Source organism: Siphateles boraxobius, unplaced genomic scaffold (genome assembly GCF_051911475.1).
Source record: "Siphateles boraxobius isolate OS27281-9 unplaced genomic scaffold, OSU_SipBor_1 55, whole genome shotgun sequence".
Classification (NCBI taxonomy): domain Eukaryota; kingdom Metazoa; phylum Chordata; class Actinopteri; order Cypriniformes; family Leuciscidae; genus Siphateles; species Siphateles boraxobius.
In genome coordinates, this window is record NW_027509181.1 from 4,298,070 (window position 1) to 4,312,215 (window position 14,146).

Here is a 14,146-nt window from a genome sequence, read left to right on the forward strand (position 1 = left end):
AGCACAAACGCATTATTCATTCGCGAAGCGGACACAATGTTGTCATGACCCACAACGTCTCCTACAGCCAAACAAACATCTTCCACGTAAGCGTTTGAATCAATCTTCACTCCATGATGCCTTGAACATACCGTGAAGCCGGTTTAGGTGGCTAGCCAGCTATGTTTCAGTTTAGTTTGCGTCAACCCTGGGTTTTAGGGACCATGAAAGTGGTTTGGGTTTTAGCAGTGTTCATCGCCATAGTAACTTACGCTCCACGGCTAACCTGGTCCGGGGAAGGTTATGTTCTAGGTAAGAGGTTGCAAACTGAACTTGGACCAATCAGCTGTGAGCAAAGTGACACATGCCTGATGCGATAAACTCACTCCACCTGTTTCTACTCCAAATTAAAGGTCACTACATAGCAAATGATTTTTAAAGACATAATCGTCTGGTTTTAGGTGATGCTTATTTAGAATAATAAATTTGTATGATTTAGATATTATTTATGTAATTATTATACCCTTTATCAATCACACATGTACAATTTTAGTTAATCAATTATTATTACGCAGTTTAAATGAATAAATATATAAAGGTAATATAAATACACTTTAGCATCAATAGATGAAGCTATAAAATGACTACATGTGAGCTTAAATGTTCAATTTTCTCTATACCTTTATCAGCTGTATAAAATAACTTCACAACTTTTACTTGCACTGATATACAGTAGCGAGACTTTTTCTTTTAGTTGTCCTCTTTCATAGACAGCTGTTTTCTTCTTGCTGTGTAAATTTGTTTAAATTCTCACTATTTTAATACTTTTATTTAAGAAGTGAATTGCGCTGCTTCTCTCGCAAGAAATTAATCTCAGTTTCACTCTCTCAACATGTGATTGGCTGTTCGCTACTGATGTCACACTTAAACTCCTAAACTCAGGATCAAAGCCTGAGTTGACAGAGAAAGTTGATGATCAGCATCATGGTACAAACAAAGCCTGGTTGGATTGATGGGGTTTTGTCAACTCTAAACTAATCCTGTAACCCTGAGTTTGTTCAACTACCATACAGGCCCCAGGGGCCTGTTTCAATAATGAGGTTCAACCAACTCTGAGTTAAAACTTGAACTCTGAGTTGACTTACCCTGAGATGGGAAACTCTGAGTTTTCGGTTTCAGATTTCTGGTAAATTACGATTTACCATGGCAACAGCACCCGACAAAAAGACGTCCACATGTTCCGAGTCAATACACAAGTATAATTCTTAGTCACTGTTATATTATCAGGTGAAAACTGACAGAAAGGTAAGTTATTGAACTAATACTCATTTTCAAAAAAAAAAAAAAAAAATGTGGCAGCAACTAAAAATGAACAATAAATTCATAATTCATTCAGTTAAAAGCATAACAGGTTCATGGCTGTAGGCTACATGACTTTACAAACATTTGACATATTAAATATATCTAATTCAGTGTCTATTTCAATGTGCAGAAGCTGTTTCCACATAGTATAATGCTCTTTTCACATAATTAAATGTTCTCTAATCCAAGTTACATTTTTTAAATTAGGCTAATGAAATTAACATTTTACTTACTGGGCCAACAGCAAGAAGGGATAGGCTGGACCTGCACCATCACTGATCGATGAAAAGGAGATACACAATACTGAAAGAATATTTAAATCCAACAGGAAAAATAATAACTGTTGCTTTGTATTTGTATGAAATAAAGATTTTGTGAATTATTGTGTAATAATATGTGTGTATTTAACAGCTGTGGTGGTGGTTACGGCATATATCTCAGACTATCCTTCCATTGTAATCTGTTTCATTTTCGGAAGGTTCGATGATAGGAATATATAGTGTCATCAATGCATCCAACCACATTGGAAATCCTAAAGGAAAATCTAATTATTAGGTTACTTTCAGAGGTCACAGCAAGATGTTATCAAATTAATGTCATTTATCAGATTAGCCTCATTTAAACCGATTTCTCCACCACTGTCCTGCAATCCTGTGAAACTTCTCTTTGATGGATCTCATGAGTTTGTGTCCAGAAAGCAACACAAAAACTCTCAGGAAGAGCGTGAGAGCGAGGCACATTTTCCTTCCCGCTCTGATACAGCAGCTTTACTAATGTGCTCTCTCCGATGTTATATAGAAAAATGTGCAATGAATAATTATACTGCACTGCAAAAAATGCTTTTCTTAGCATTGTTGTCTTGTTGTTTCCAGTCAAAATATCTAAAGATTATTAAATCAAAATGCATTTACTAAAAGAAAAACTCTGGGTTTATATAAGAAAACCTGCTCCTGACCAGGTTAGGTTAACAGAGTAAGTTACCATGGTAACTGACTCTGAGTATAAGTTACCCCTCTTTCAGAAACGGGCTTGACTAAATCTGCTTTCTCGGGTTTGACATAGTGATGTTACGTATGACACTGAAGCTTCGATGTGCGTTTTGCGAAAGCGAAGCAATTTCTATTGAAGCCCCGTGTCGGGGTGTGTATTGGTTTCTCAGAGGTCACGTGATCGATGACAAACGAAGCCTCACTTTCTGTCCGTGCGCGTTTCGCTTTGGGTGTCAGAAGGCTCGAAGGTCCTTGTTGGCTCAGTCTGGTTGATGGGTTTGTGAGGAGACTAGAGTGCTGTACTTTGTAAGTTTATCAATACATACATTTAAATAACCAAAACTACTTATTATTTTTTTGTTATTGTTGTGTAATTTTGTTTTTGTAAGATCGTTGCACTTTTGGTGTTTTTTTAGGTAATTTGGTGTTGGTATTTGGGTGTTTGGTGAAGGGTTTGTATTTACAGCAATGGCAACAGCCAAAAAAAGGAAGACTTCCCCTAACTGGGAATATTTTGATCTTATAGCTACCAATGAATGCATTTCTAAAAAAGAAGAAGAAAAAATAAATATTTATTTATTTACTTTTATTTTATTTTTTTATCATTGTATTGTATAATTGTTTTCTTATATTCAGTCAATGTACATGTAGTCACTCCCAACAAAAAAAATTATCCTCACACTTCTGAGGTGGAAACCTTTGTCTTCTGTTGGACAGTGCAGTAGACCAGCGCAAACAAGCTCAAATGACACTTCTGATGCGATCCTAGAAGTGGATAAATACCTTACAGAGACAAACATACAAAGAGCTGAAGATCCACTTGAATACTGGAGAATGCAGAAACATGTCTACCCCCATCTATATACATTGGCATTACAGAATAATAAATTTGTATCACCTTTCTGTCATTCCTACAGTTACATAAGCACTATCACTGCCAAGTGTCAGATGAACAGATGATCCTATCACACAATGTCCTTATTCACTATATGTGTGTGTGTGTGTGTGTGTGTGTGTGTGTGTGTGTGTGTGGAGAGAGAGAGAGAGTAGGCCTGTACAGATCTTAATAAATAATATGCTCATTTTATATTTTATTGTCACACTTTAATGGGTAAAATAATTTATTCAATAATGAAAAAATCAAACACAAACGTGTAAGGCTTTTTATTTGTGCACATAACATTGAAACAATGGAGTGTGTTGTGGTTGCTTCATCTGACAGAGAAAGGCTTCTGGCTGCTTTATTTTAAATAAGCACCAGATGGCGCTGTTTTCGACACTCTCGAAGCGTTGAATCTTTTCCCGGAACAGTTAGGGGAAAGGCTCATTGCTTCACGAGGCTTCATTTCCCCATCCCTAGTTTGACATACCTCACATTCTAAAATGGAAAACCCAGAGTTTGCTTCATTTCAGGGTTAACATACTCAGAGTTTTCACTTAACCCCCTTTCGGAAACAGGCCCCAGACAAAGAACCTGAGAAACACTTGGGGTACAGATAAACTCAAGGGGAGATTGGCAAACCAGACACACCTGGGAACAATCAGGAGCTAATCAACAAGAAAAACTACAAAGGACTACAAAACATGGCCCAGTACAGGAAATAACATAAGTCCACAAGACAGGAATCATGACAGTGTGATAATAAAAATAATACTTATTTGCAACTTCCTCTTTGGTCTTACAGGCTTTTAGCAATACTTTTTTTTTTTTTTTGTACTTAGGACAATACACATGCTCACTCACTTAGTTAGCATTAAACAAGTTAACCTTGTTTTCATACATGCAATTTAAATGTTGCTTTTATCATTTATTAAGTTTTAATTGCAATAATTCTAAAACAGATAAACAGATTTGGGGAAAAGGTTTATTTTGATTTGCTCCATTTGTTTTGGCTTATTAGTACAGCTGATACATCAGTGATCATTTATTCTCCTTGTGCTTTTAACACACACTGAGGCAAATTCATCACTCCATCATTACATGTTTGTCTTAGGTCATTGCCATTGCCATTGGAATGTTTTCCTGTCTGACATTCAAAGCTGATACTATAATCATGCGGTGGGAATTTATTTTCCTGTTTACCCCATTTCAGCTTTATACCTCTTTTATCCATTTCCTCCACTGTCACTGAACAGGGCCCTGAAACAAACCCAAAATCTCACTGTCAGTGTTACTATGAATATATTCATTGAGTCATCAGAACCAGAACTACAACTTCAACTACAAGATTACATCAAACTTGCAAATAAATAAATAGTACAGTAAGAAGATTAAGATTAAGTAAGATTAACATGTCTTTGAAAGATATAATGATGTAGCATGTTCATACTTACTTCAACACTTAATTTTCCCTCTCCATTGGCCTTGTTCACATGTCAGGTATTTAGAGCAGGGGTGATGCTGATTCAGTGTGTATTTATAAAAGCAGCTGTATTCTACTTTCTCCCCTGAATTGTATTCATTTTTTGTCATTTTTGTTGTATCTGCAAAATTCACTTGTGGTGGAAACCCACAATTTTCCGAAGGCAAAGCAAAGTTATTATTTTATTTTTTAGACTATTTTCAACAGCAAGAAAATGTGATATTACAAAATCTCAATATCAGCCACATGGATTTTTTATGGCCTTAAACCATAGAACATGTTATTAATGCAATGCACATTGTTAATATAAGAATTTGTATTCTAAAATGTTTTTAACATTACTTTCTGTATTGAAGAGATCTTGGTTGGATCTTGATTCTTTTTTATAATATATTATAACTACATCTAAATTAGACTTTGTATGCTGTTGCTAGGTTATTCTGCGTAGGTTGTTGCTACTCAGGCACATTTAGGGAATGGGACGTGTCATTCTCCATTTGACAAGCTCTTTCAGAAGAAAAAGTTCTTGTATCTGTATCATACGTAGGTACCAGTGCATTGCAGTATGCCTGTCCATTCAGTCTGGGGATTACAGGTGATTTGTACAGGCTGCTCTGGTTCAAACCCAGGATGACACTGTTGTAAACTTCTTCCTTCTTCAGTGTAGAAAAACTCAGAAGCGAAAACCAGGAGACTTATTTAAGCAGGATTCTTTATTTGCTGTAGTCTGTTTCGTACCCAAGTCAAGTCAAGTCTAATCTAGTCTTTACATTGTAGCTTATATACATTTCAAGGGGGAGGGATTACATTGTGATGAACAAAGCATGTAAATGAGCTGAGACATGAGGACAGGGAAGGCATAGACTTCTCGTACTGAGATGAGACAAATGGTCTCAGTAATAAAATAACAGGTGTTCAAACTTGCTCAGCATGACTCTTCACCCGGTAAACAACGAGAACAGGAAAAGCCTAGCCTTCTCGTACTGAGATGGGACAGTCAGGAATGTCCCGCTGGGAACCCCTACCGTTTGCAGAGATTTCCTGGTCTCATCATTTCTAAATATCTCAATATAAAATACTATTGTATTGGAAATCTAAATTAAACATTTAAATAAATTTGTAATCCTACATTTCCCCCTTTGAGAGTTCTAAATAACTCTCACAAAATACAAATTTAGACACTTAAAAGTTAATTCTTGTAACTTGTGATCGTTACAGGCACATGCTTCTGTGTTGCTGTTTCTGCAATTGCATGCTGACACAGAAACAAACATGCAAATTTAGGGTCCGTGAAGTTCTTAAGGGTAATAGTCTTTTCTGTTTGGAACTGTCATTTCTTTGTGAGGGGCGTGAGTCATTTGTTGAATGAAACACTTGATACTGTGGACGCATAGATAGTACACTAGTAGAAGAAATAACAGCAGGATTGCTATTTCATATCCATATCCTAACAAGGTTACAACCAAGTTAACCAATTCATATCCACAGTTTACCTAACAAGTTTCCGAAACATGAAGAATTATCTTCAGTCATCTTGTGTAATTTTGCTGAAAGATCAAGAATGTCTTGTTGGATTTTGTTCAAGTTCTCTGTTGGATCCATTAAAACCCGGTGCAGCACTCAGGTCCGATGATGGTGCAGGCTCCTCCTTGCGTTGCTAGAATGTAATCTAAGGCCACTCTGTTCTGTAAGATCATTATCTTGTGCGAAGCGAGAGTGTCTGTGATGTTACTGGTACGACAATCTTGATCATGTTGATGGATGACTGAAGGTTTCGTATGTGAGTCTCTGCGTTGTGTATTTTTTTTCTTTCGTGATAGTTGGTTCGGCAGTGGGTCTAGTCGTTTTCTTGAGGTTTTCTTGTGGCTTCATACGCAGATGACGAGGTCAGTGCGTATGGGTCTCGGGAAGTCATCGGTGGTATCTGCACAGAGTAAGAAAGAAAACAAAAGACAGGAGAGCAGTATTTGTTCATACACTAGGGTTGTAAACTTTTCCGAGTCTGCTAAACAGTAGAGCAGTATTTGTTCAAACACTAGGGTTGTAAACTTTTTCTGAGTCTGCTATTGTTGTTCCATCTTTCCCTATTTCTTAATTCCTTTGACACCTAAGGAACAGTGAGGTAAGGATGGACTAGGATAGGGCCTATGAGGGAGTCTTCACCGCAGAGTTTGACCCCCGAAGCTTGTTGCATTCGGTTCTTCTCTGGGCTCCTCACTGGTTCCGTGTCCTAACCTATCCCTGTAGGTGGGGAACACATTACAGTGTGACATTAGTCCCGGTTTTTCCTTCCCTGACACAATCCTGCAGCTGCTGTAATCAACCTCACTTAATGTGGTCCATGCCACTCTAATGGCTTGTTTCTGAATTACTTTCAATTACTTGAGCTGAACCGTCAACAAACAACTCAAATCCTGAATTCTCGTTGGAAGTTTCTTTTACTTCCCTCGAAGGTGTGTATGTAAGCGTAACACAATCATGAGTCATTTCTTCTTCAGCCTCTAACACAAATTCAGTCATTGCAGACATCATACATGAGGATGGGTTCTTGAATGGTGCACGCTGTAAAACAATGTTCGGGGCTGTGGGGGTAGTTAACCAATTTCCCCAATGGGAGGAGGTGACAGAAGTTTCTTTTGTTTCATTCATCAGGTGTGGACACTGCATGAAGGCATTTTACATTTACAGTCTGACCTAACACCATTACTGATAAAGGGCCTATGCTGTAGCATAACATTTAAGGCTGTGAGTTTACTTAACCAGTGTTCCCAAAAGGAAGGGTGAGATAGTCACTTTCCTTTTGTTCTATTAAACAAAAACAGAAGTCTTTTATCTCTGTTGCAAGTTAGTGGGGAAATTAAGCACTCACAGCCCAACTGGTTAACAACTAAAACAGCCGCCCAACGAGCTTAATGACGAGGGGAGGGGCTGCTTCATAGCAGCCAGCAGGCTGAGCAGAAGCTGAGTTACATTGTTAGTTTCTCTAACATTCTTTTTGTTTTTTCTACACTCTTTTCCCCAATGTCCATGTTTACCACAATAATAACAACTGCTGCCCTCTCTCTTAGGACATTTGCGTTTCTGTTGCTTCCCTGCGTTGACCTTAAAGGATGTTGCTGCAATTTTCACTCTTGCCTTGACATCAGAGTTTCTTTCCCAAGTAACTAAACTGTCCAAGTTGTTTTGCAGGGTTCTAGTGACCCATGTGACATTTAAGAAATGCAATGCATTTCTATGCTCTGACAAAAGACCATCACACCATGTGCGAGCTAAGGGGCCATTATCATTTAACACCTTCTCTGAAGTGTCTGCTATTCCACTGTATGCAGCAGCTGACTGACAAAATCTTTCTGTGTACTGACTAACAGTTTCATCATTCTTCTGTACACAACTAGTTATCTTTGACCAGTCCATGTTTGGTCCAACAATGTTCTTTAATGCTTTCAGAACTCCCTCTCTCAATTCATCTTTTCTGGCATGTTGTAGTTCAGAAGTAACAGCAGACTCAAAACTGTTGAATTGAGATTCAGTTAGAATTTGTGACATCAGCTGTGTGACTTCTGCCAACGACATGTCGTAAAGACGCATTTTACTGATCAATGCCCTTCTGAATTCAGAAAAATCTGTGCGTACTGAAAGTAAGCTTTGGGATAGTCTTTCTATGTCTCTAGGTCCGAGTGGTTTGGCAACAGTTTGGTTTTGGACAACAGAAGAGTTGGGAGGAACACTTTCAGTTCTCTCAATTCCCTGAGATCTTCTTGCTACACATACCTTTACTGAATCTACAGGCTTATCAGTTACTGATGGGATGTCTACATCTGTTTCAAAGAATGCTTGTAAGTCAGGATAAGTTTCATCTGACATTTGGTTGAGGCCTTGTTATGACCCACCTTAGAGTGCAATTGTTTGTTCTGTTCTTTTAATTTAGCTAAACACCTAGATTGTTCTTGTGCAATGGATAAGCTAAATTCCATGTGACAGAAAATAATGCCTTTATGTTTCTCTTCCTGATACATGCACCCAACACCTTCTTACATTCTTCAATAGACCATACTTTTTCTGGGTGAATACAAAATTTCTTTCTCAAATCCAATCTGACTGACTCAGTCACTATGGAGTCCATCTGCTCCCCTAGCAATGACCTGAACTCACTGTCTGTCCATAAAGGAGTAGCGAGACCACCTTTTTCTGTTGTGGGGAGTCTAGCATTCCTTCTAAACATTGTTGTGAGTTTTCTTTGTTGCCAACACAAACAGACACTAAAACTTCTCTGATCCACAGAGGGTACACTCGTTAACACAGATTACTGTTATTAAAGCTAACCTTCTCTGCCTAAAGCAAAGGATACACAAATTACTAGCAATTTATGCTAAAATCTTCCCTGCCTGAAAAAAACATTTGCCACTTCCCTGGCAAAGCAGAGGATAAAACAATATTAACATGTACGTTTTATCTTCCCTGCCTGAAAACAGAGGGTACAATATATTAGCGCTTGATGCTAATCTTCCCTAATTTTATTGAGGATAAAACACTTCCCTGGCAAAGCAGAGGGTAAACAGTATTAACATGTACGTTAATCTTCCCTGCCTGAAAAACAGAGGATACATTTCATCTCTAAAAGCAACTTTAGAGGATAACTTTAGTTAACAAACCCTACAGCTGTTTGTTAACTTCTTCTCTGATGGCGCAGAGGAATAACAGATTTTTTTTACTGGTTTTTCAACGGTTCTTTGAATGGAGTGAAACTCACCAAATTTTTGTTGTATAGAAAGATTCCGCCTGGAAATCTTGGTTCAGCTTGAAGTTTTCAATCTGGAGGAAGCTGGAAAGATTCAGTCTGGCAATCTTTGTTTAGCTGGATGTTTCAAAATTCAGCCTGGAGACTTAGTCAGCTTTGTTGAGATATTTGAGCTTTGAAGTTTCAAAAGTTCATTCTTTGTTGAGTTTCAGTTTCTCCATCCGGTCACGGCACCATCTGTTGTAAACTTCTTCCTTCTTCAGTGTAGAAAAACTCAGAAGCGAAAACCAGGAGACTTATTTAAGCAGGATTCTTTATTTTCTGTAGTCTGCTTCGTACCCAAGTCAAGTCAAGTCTAATCTAGTCTTTACATTGTAGCTTATATACATTTCAAGGGGGAGGGATTACATTGTGATGAACAAAGCATGTAAATGAGCTGAGACATGAGAACAGGAAAGGCATAGACTTCTCGTACTGAGATGAGACAAATGGTCTCAGTAATAAAATAACAGGTCTTCAAACTTGCTCAGCATGACTCTTCACCCGGTAAACAACGAGAACAGGAAAAGCCTGGCCTTCTCGTACTGAGATGGGACAGTCAGGAATATCCCGCTGGGAACCCCTACCGTTTGCAGAGATTTCCTGGTCTCATCATTTCTAAACTTTCTCAATATAAAATACTATTGTATTGGAAATCTAAATTAAACATTTAAATAAATTTGTAATCCTACAACACTTATATTGTATTATTGAATTGATGTTGTATTTTGGTCGATGTTCTCCCACAATCTTTGCATTTTTGATGTTTGGTGATGCACACATTTTTACTGTAAAAAAAAATCCATCATACTAATTTGAATTCATATTATATGCACAAATTGTAAGATTTAATGTCAGAACATACCAACACACAGTGGTTTTGGTGTCCATCCGTCTCGTGTGCATGTGGCCTCTGCTGCCATTTGATCATAACCAGACATGCAAGAATAATATTTTTTTGCTCCAAATTTCATATCTCCACTGAAGTAAGAGTACGGGCTTGACACATGCTGGTCATATGGAACTTCACATCTATATCTGAAACAAGATTTGCATTACTTTTAGGTGCTTGCAATAAATTTAGATCCTAATCCAGATGTAACGGTCACCAGCTGGAGTGCCCTTGAGAGCCACCAGAGGGCACTCCAGATAAGACTATTATCACTCACAAACTACATTTCCCATAACTCACTGCCCGGACTTACCATCACTGATCACATTCACCTGTACCTCATTCACTGATTGCATTCACCTGTGTCTCATCCTGTTAGTCTGTCTATTTATACCAGGTTCATTCATTCACTCACCGCGAAGTCTTGTTTTAGTGTCACACTGCAATTCTGAGCATTCTCTCCGTTTTCTTGTCTCTTGGTCTTTTTGGATTTCTTGCCTGTTTTGGATTACTCTTTTGCCTCTGACCCCTGCCTGCTTTGTGTGTTTGTTTGTACGGACTGCCTGCCTGTGTTTGACCTTGCCTGTTTTGGATTACCCCTTAATAAAACTGCATTTGGATTCTCCACCTTCGTGTCTCAGAGCAGTTTCGTGACACCAGAAGTGTTTCTCTATAATCTTAACCTGACAAACAGGCTCATAATCCCACTTCACATCATCTTGGCCTTTAAATGATTTGGTGATTTCTTTTGTAAAAAAAAAAATCCAGTATTTTTCCATGCAGGTGATCTCCAGTCTTTCTCCAGCTCTGAAAATAGTTTTACCCTCTGGTGTGATCTTTTTGATTCCATATGTGGTTGACTTAAGATCACAAGTTATTTCTGTGCAAGACATAATTATGTAGAAATAAGGGTAAAAAGAAATCAAATATGTGTAAAACTGGATTTGCTTGCTTTGTCTTTTGCAGGAAACAAATGATTCTGAGAAATAAAATAAAAAAATACTAAAATGGAGAAAAAAATATAGCTTCCCATTAATAGAGTACAATTTGTTTTCCCTAAATAAGTATCAGAGGCACGTTTTCTATTTTTTAGAACATTTAGATATATTTGCTAAACTATTATCTGAAAATTAAGCAAGTATACAGTAGTTATTCGTAAGTAGTAAGTGGTTAGAAGCTGATTTTGTAATTACCAAATAATAATGCTAGCTGTGTCACACACTTTGCATGCAAATGCTGTTGCCTCATGATTTTCCCCAATAAAAACATAAAACACAAAAATTATTCCTTTCAATTAAAACTTCAACTAAATCATCATCAAATGGACCCTTATATAGTAAATAATCTCATTCCATTTTCTCAAGTTTTACAAATTGGTGTGTTGACTGCATTCATCACGTTTCACCTTTTATTGTTTAAAATTATTATATGTTTTCGTATGTGATGTCCTTTTGAAGTCATTCTGAGAAGCACAAACAAACATTACATAAAAACCGTCATGTACATTAAATGCTGAAGTTCATGCACAACTAGTCAACACTCTCTAAAGCTACAGTTTGGGAAGTGCATATAATATGACATTTATATTTAAGTCAATAAAAAAAGACATTTAATTAAATAACAACACCAAAAAAATCACTTGCCTTGACATTGGGCACGTTTCAAGGAAAAAAACCAAAAGATGAAGCCGAAGAGTTTTACTGGAACTCTCATTTTGGGTCCCTTTTTTGGTCCGTCTATGATACTCTTGCCTGCTAGGGGATCAACAAGCTAAAAAGTCAAAAATATATTTTCTTATACCAGACCACTCTGTGCACAAGAAATATTTCCTGTAAAAAAAACAAAGAAACTTTCTTCTCTTAACTAATCTGAAATTTGTTTTTTGTCATTTAGCCACATCAAAACAAGTTACCTTAGAGAAGTCAAACTTAGTGAGTCATATTTATGCAACTATAAACAGGAAGCAAAGGGCAGGTTACAAAATAATTGCCATGTTCACCTCTGAACTCTGTAGCTTCATCCTGTTAATGTTTCTCACTGGCTCATGCTTGAATCAAATCATAAATTACATTATGTTGTGAATAAATCGGTCCCATAGAGAATTGCAAATTAGTGAGCTTGAAGAAGATTCAAAACACTTTCAAGCTTTCAAACATTGCAATAGTACAATCATTGCAAAATGTATCTGTAACTGCAATTGCAAAATGTGTCCATCAGAATTGAGCAATCAATTGAACAGAAAGAGAGAGAGAGATAAATAGATAGATAGAGAGAGAGAGAGAGAGAGAGAGAGAGAGAGAGAGAGAGAGAGAGAGAGAGAGAGAGAGAGAGAGAGAGAGAGAGAGAGAGAGAGAGAGAGAGAGAGAGAGAGAGAGAGAGAGAGAGAGAAAGAGCTGCAGAAGAACAGCTGCAGAAGAAGAGTTTGACACTGAAAGTATTCAACTGACTCTGCTTAAATTGTCTCTTAGAGGGTATAGTTGCTACTAAAAGTTGGAAATGTAAAAGCTGGCCATAATTTACTTGCTACACTTTTGGTAAACACTGAGTTGTTAAACTCAAAGGTCTTTATTTGGAAATGGTTGTCATGTGATAACAGATTCTTGGGACATTCAATGAATATATTCAAAACAGGAACTGTTTTCCGAAACTCTTAAAAATTGTATAAAATTTTGTTTGTTCTTAACCTTCAAAAAATGCTGACTAAATATTAAAAGAAGTGTTTTATTTTCTGAGGTTTGTGATTTTTGCAACCCTGTTACCAGACTTTTAAAAACCCTGATTTGAATATAATGTTTCATAGCAATAAGCATAACATAAAGTCAAAATGAAATCAACAAAATTCATGAGATAAAAAAAGCTTGGTTTGTATAACCTGATAATGTCATGATTCTTGTCTTGTGTTCCCCTTGTCTTGTGTGGACTTTTGTTATTTCCTGTTCTGTGCCATTTTTTGTAGTCTTTTGTAGTTGTATTTAAGCCCTGAGTCTAGTTCAGTCTTTGTGAGTTCTTGTTATTGTATGTCGGCTGTTCGATTCCCGTGTCCTGTTTCCCTAGCCTGAGTTTGTCAAGTTTTGAGTTTAGCAAAGGAAGCACCATGAGATGCTGGTTGGTACTTACACTGTGGTGGGGGGGGTGGTTGGTTAGAGCGCAGTCTCGTGGGACGAGGACGAGGCCGAGGCCGAGGGACGTGAGAGAATCTCCCACGGAGGAGCGTAAGCATAAAAGGATGAGCGGCGACGGTGAAGATTGAGAGAGGAACAGGCCTGATTTTATGTTGTGTTTTGTTTTGTTTCTCTTTTGTGTAGCCAGCAGTCGTCCGCGAGGGGCTGCTGGCGGATACTTTTGTTTTTGTATTTGTTTTGTTATCTTATTATTAAAATTGTTAAATGTTCGCCGGTTCCCGCCTCCTTCTCCCCTGAATCTTAAACCCTGTTACAACGTGGTTCTATTAATTAGCAAATTAACCCCGCCTCCACTAACTCACATCAGCACAGAGATCCACTCGTTGACGATCACACGTTGACGTGATTGGTTACAAGGTATTTTGTGATCCGTTGCACCCCTAATAATTAATAAACACATTTATCATTATGATTGCTATCTTACCAGAGATGGAGAAAAATCCTACTCCAGTAAGTTAACGTTTCCCTGTCTCCAAAAATGTTGGTACTCAAAAGCGCTTCCCTCCATTTTTTCTGCTGCGCATCATTTCTCTTTTTTACCATGCATAGACACCAGTTATGTGCACCCCTGAATATATTGTTTATTGGCACTTCTGTATCTA

At 37.5% G+C, this 14,146-nt stretch overlaps 2 long non-coding RNA genes across 2 annotated transcripts in view; both read right to left on the reverse strand.

The window, feature by feature from the left end:
- Positions 1-4,008, reverse strand: part of LOC143714647 (uncharacterized) — a 61,887-nt gene extending 57,879 nt beyond the window's left edge. The window contains exon 1 of the long non-coding RNA XR_013195582.1: positions 3,862-4,008. This is a non-coding gene — a long non-coding RNA (uncharacterized LOC143714647). The remainder of the gene's footprint in view (positions 1-3,861) is intronic.
- A 173-nt stretch (positions 4,009-4,181) lies between these two features.
- Positions 4,182-4,845, reverse strand: LOC143714646 (uncharacterized). Its single transcript, XR_013195581.1, has 2 exons — positions 4,665-4,845; positions 4,182-4,470 (listed from the first exon to the last, which is right to left on the reverse strand). It is a non-coding gene; the product is annotated as an uncharacterized LOC143714646 (long non-coding RNA).
- Positions 4,846-14,146: the final 9,301 nt, after the last annotated feature.